The following is a 5,212-nucleotide window of genomic DNA, read 5'->3' as shown; positions in this document are numbered from 1 at the left end:
TTCAACGATTTGTGTACACGAGATAGAATTCCCACCCCTTTTACTAGCAAATACGCACAAAAACAGCAACAATTTTTTTCCTTTTCAACGTGATTTTATTGCTTATGGACACAGCGAAATGACTTACAACCTTGTTGAAAGCAATCATTAACTTTAGGATAAATGACTGAATTAAAATTAGCGTGTACACTCCGTTCAACTTGTGCATCGTTCCACTGAGAATCATATCGTTTAAATTTAGCTTGAACAGTGTTCATATCAACATTCCGTGCTCGCCGAATGAGATAAAACAAACAATAATCTCCACAAACATCCGAGTTCAGTCCTTGCAGTTGTTTGTCGTTATAATAGGTAACTTCCCGTAGAATGCAGGTATCCATGTTGTAAGTTTCAGGAGGAAATCCGTAGCTGTCAAAGAATTCACTTTCACGAGGCGATTCAAAGTACATAGCCACCCAATGTGTCCCAGGTTGGTCATGAGGGTCCGTATTCGCGATGAGTCCGGCTGGGTAGGTGTTGATGACAGGTAGCCTATCCCTTGGAAATACGCCTTGCATCAGAGGTGCTAACACAGGGTCAGAAAGACAGGCTTGCCATAGTTCTTGGGTCGTATGCATGACGATGAACTAAGAGCCTTGTGACAAATCGTAGACCACACGACGATTGCGATCAATTTCCAACTGATTCTGAAATTCTGCATACACAATTAAATTCAGAACTGAGTTCGTCTGAGTTCCAAATTTCAGGTACAGGTTCACGTTACCCGTTCGATGGGGTATCAGATGATCGGGATGTCCACTTCCTGCCGGTGTCAAATCAAAACGGAACAAACCGTATCCGTTCTCCCAATCCACTCTATCAATGTCAAGCCCGTGCCCACAATTCATGTCTCCACTTCCTGAAAACAGCGTGTTGTAACCATCGATCTTTTTTCCACCTGTCAGATCCAGAATAAGGCATTTCTTCTCCATTCACAGTCAGCCGAATGTCTTGCAGGTCAAACAGCTCAAAGTTGAAAGGATTTCTTGCAAGGTTTCCGTTGAAGGCATCGTTTCGCACGAGCCCAAAAATGATGCACTGAGGAATGAAACCGTGGAATAGATCTGTCTCAGTGTGATTTAAGACTCCTTGAGGGATGATCCTTGCCTGCGTAGGGGTTCTGGTTAGGGTATAGATAGCTGGTAGCGGTGCGCTCCCTTTGTGACCTTGCATGATCTGTACATGTTCTAGTTTCACACTGTCTGCAACACGCACGGTGCGTATGTGAAGCGTACTAGACATGATCTTTAGTTTGCAGTTGTTTGGAGTCTCCCCAGCCATTAGAACAAAAGCATCGTTGTTCACATCCACTTTGACTTTGATCTCCAAACCGTCAACCAAGAACTTGTCAATATTAAACACGTCACAAAGAGGTACTCTGACCAACCCAACTTCTGCGCCGTTGTTAGTAAATGTGGCTCTTCTATTCAGACCCTCATTACTTTCTGCTGTATTATCTACTTCATTCATGTGTCCAGCAGTGTCTTTGTAATACAGAGCTTTGGTTAAGTAAGATTTCTTGGCCTGTTCCATAAAGTTCAATAAGGTCTTGATGTAAGCATTGTATGCTTGAGTGTCTGACTGTTCTGTTACCAGCGTTTCGTTGATCTTGATGGTAAACTGTTTGATGATGGAATGAAGGGCGTTGTTGACCAGAGTGTACTTCTTACCATCCCCTGTGGGCGATCCATCTTGTTTGGTAATCTTTACTATCAATCGCAGCTCTGTCTTGTTAATGTCAATGTAGTCAGCTAATGGTTTGATGACAAACTCGATGGGATTAGGTCCCGTTTGAACCGGTTCGTAATCGATCCGTTTGCTGCTAACAATCGACACATCTGTCACAGGTACATCAAGCAATTGTAAACTTGAATTCGCACCAGGGGCTGAGAGAGGGTGTGCTGATGCCATCTTTAATCAAAAATAGTCTTGAACGTTGAACGAGGTGTTCTCCTTTTCTTGGTCTGTCCTTCACTGCGCCGCTTTGACGTATCCGCGCGCTTATATACTCTTTTTCCTCGACCTTGCTGTGTAATGTCATCAATGACCCCTGTGAGTAAATTTTTTCCAGCAGCTTTCGCTCTTGTCTTGGCAGCTTTCTTTAAAGGTTGACCATTGATCACGTCTTGGACAAGTTGCATTCCCGTTTCCAATCCAGTATCGAGCATTCGTTTTCCTACTTTTTTTGCTGTTGTTTTGAGAAAGGGAGTTGCTGAACGGAACAAGGACCGAAACATTCCACCTAAGCCGTTGCCCCCTTGACCATAAGGGTGTGTTCCTCCGTAGATACTAATGTCTCCTCCTTTACCGTGCTGCCTATAGGGTACAACATGTCGTCCATATGGGTAATATCGGTGGTTCATAGGTAATAAGATGTTGTTATAGAATATCACGACGCCAAAAATGCAGGGTCACGCGTACGGCTCCAGAAGCAAATGGTATCAATTGACCTGTGTCTCCCGTTATATTGATCGCCATGGATGAAAACACAGTTGTACGGAGTCTATGGTAGGAGGGCACCTTGACCTCTTCTGTGATCATGTTCCCCGGCTGACCACGAGGAACGAGCATCCGAAGTAAGTTGGCTTGAGCATCTCCCAGTACTTGAGACTCGATTAAATCGGAATACACGTAGATGGTTTGAAAAGCGTCTCTCGAGACCAATCCCCATACCAATTCGTCTTTTCTGACAAGTGTTGTCGTTGTCCTTGCAAGAAGGACGCTGTGATCATCATTCTGTTGGACAAGGCCTCTGATTTGGTACAGCTGAGGAATATTATACCGATGGTTTAAGTACCCCAAGGCGCGAGCTAATGTCTTTGGTAGAATCACATACCAACCGGCTGGTAACTTCAACTCAAAGTAATCTTGTGCTTTCTCGTAAATGTAAAAACACTCGTTTCCTTCCAGACTCGTAATGGTCATGTCACTCTTCAAATAAATGTCTCTCAATCGATTGTGTAGTCCCTTCGTCATACCGTGAACGACATCTTTGACCGTACGGTAAATGCCACTTGGTACAGGGATGTTCAATTTCCAGGGTTCAAGGCCAGTCTTACAAAGCAAAGTGTAGGACAATTGATTCTCACCTACGTTTTGCCAGGTGTAAGGGTAAATGATGCGTGTCATGGCCACCTCCCAGTCTTCACTTAAGTGTAGTTGACTTGGTAACTGCATCTTAAAATCGGCCGCCTTGTTTTCTGGATACTGAGTCAGACTTGCATCACTGGTCAGCACCATGTAAAAACTGTTGGTCATGTTGATCGACGGCAGAAATGTAAAACGACGCTGACGATACCGTCTAAAAATGCTGGCGTTTGACCGTATCCACTCGTTAAATATATTTCAATGGTCTGAAATATCGTTGTCCGCAAAGGTAGGTACACAATATGTTCTCTTTCTTCAAGGAGTGTTTCTCGAAAACTGCCCAGGGGTACCATCTCATGTAAGAGAGCTAAGCGCTTGTCACCCACCTGCCACGGTTCCACGAGATTGGTTTGAACTTGAACCAGTCTCTGCTTACACAAGCAAAGCGACAGCGAAGGAGGAAAGATGTAAATACCAGGATAGGTGATGGATGTGCCAGCTGGTAAGATGAACCAATCATGACCATATTTTCTTTCTAAGGTGAGTGCAGCATTCAAACGAACGCTGGGTGTAAGAGTGTTGTTTTCGGTTATCCATCCCAACGCGCGAGCTGTAGACAATGTGATCAGAAATCCATCAGTTTGCGAGTTTAACGTTACATTCCATTCATCGTCCACTGTGATTTCAATCTGAGATGGTGGGTCAGCGATGTTCATGCATTGTAACATTCCTTCTGTCACATCTAAGGCTGTATAATACTTGCCCTCAGGTAATACAAACGGTGTGGAGTCACCTCGACGATCCAGCATGATGTGAGAATGTTTACAGTCATTTGCAATGTCAAACATTGAGAGCGGATACATAATATGATGCAATCCTACTTCCCAATCTTCTTCATCTTTCAGATGGATTTGTCGAGGTAGCGCTACGCGAAAGGAGGATTTGGAATTGTTTAGAAATAAATTACTGCTTGCATTACTGGGAAGTGTCACGTAAAAGTCGCTATCTTGAATCATGTTTGTTGTAAAGCGACCAACTGGTTATGCGGAATCCAACTGTCGTATTTCTATGGCCAACCTTTCCAATGTACCAACACCTCCTTATTCGCTCCTCATCCCCTACGTTTTAAAATTGTTTCAATACGAAACAGGTGTTTTTCCGTTTCTATCACTTTCTGTAACTCAAATTCGTAAAAAGTGCCTTGAATCCAGTCACCATCTGCTTCCTTTAGGCGATACACGGGTGGGTCGCGCGGAAGTCTCTGAGCAACAGTGAAAGTTTCCTCCGTCCAGGATGGTAAGTAACCTTTTTCAAAGATGCGTTTATGCTTACTGATCTTGACTTGATCTCCGACTTTGAATTTATACTTTGTCGGCTTTTTGAACAGATTTCTATACAAATTGTTCCAGACCTCTGATGCGTTATTCTCGTTGACATCCGCTGGTCTCATTTTGATGCTATGATGCACGCTTTGATTGTAATTCCCATTGACTAAATCGTCCAGTTGGTCCAAATAATGGTACGAGCTGCTAGTAGTGAACATACGCCTTATAAGTTGCTTCAAAGTGCGGTTGAATCTTTCAACCACTTGGGCCTTGGTTTCGTTGTAGGTTACAAAATGATGTACATTCTCCTTTTTGAGAAAGGTTTGAAACGTTTTGTTCTTAAATTCGGTTCCGGCATCTGTTTGCAACTTCTCAGGGTTGCGACCTTCCTGGAAAATGCTTTCAAAGGCCACCACCAACGAGGCTCCTGTTTTCGATTTCAAGGGCACCACCCACGCGTATTTGGAAAGGACATCGATACAAGTCAGTAAATACTTGTATCCTTGATTCCACCGACTCAAATGTTGCAAATCAACCAAGTCCGCCTGCCATTGCGAATCTATATCAAACACAATTACTCGGTTACGACGAAAGTGTTTTCTTGCAGGTTTGTGTAGGGTATAGCCAGGTTGTTGGCGGAGCCAATCGAGTACTTGCGTGCGTTTCAAACCACACCGACGCGCCGCACGATACAGTTTGTCGACTCCCCCTAAAGCGGATGGTCGATCCACTTCATAATACAGTTTCTGTAATAGTTGGTT

The 5,212-nt window shown here is 43.8% G+C and overlaps 1 pseudogene; it reads right to left on the bottom strand.

Annotated features, from left to right (window-relative positions):
• Window positions 1-626: 626 nt before the first annotated feature.
• Window positions 627-1,950, bottom strand: LOC138039825 (uncharacterized protein F54H12.2-like; annotated as a pseudogene).
• Between the last annotated feature and the right edge of the window lie 3,262 nt (window positions 1,951-5,212).

This window comes from Montipora capricornis, chromosome 3 (assembly GCF_036669925.1).
Source record: "Montipora capricornis isolate CH-2021 chromosome 3, ASM3666992v2, whole genome shotgun sequence".
Classification (NCBI taxonomy): Eukaryota; Metazoa; Cnidaria; class Anthozoa; order Scleractinia; family Acroporidae; genus Montipora; species Montipora capricornis.
The sequence above is the reverse complement of the archived record's forward strand: the minus strand, read 5'-3'. Positions and strand labels throughout refer to the sequence as shown.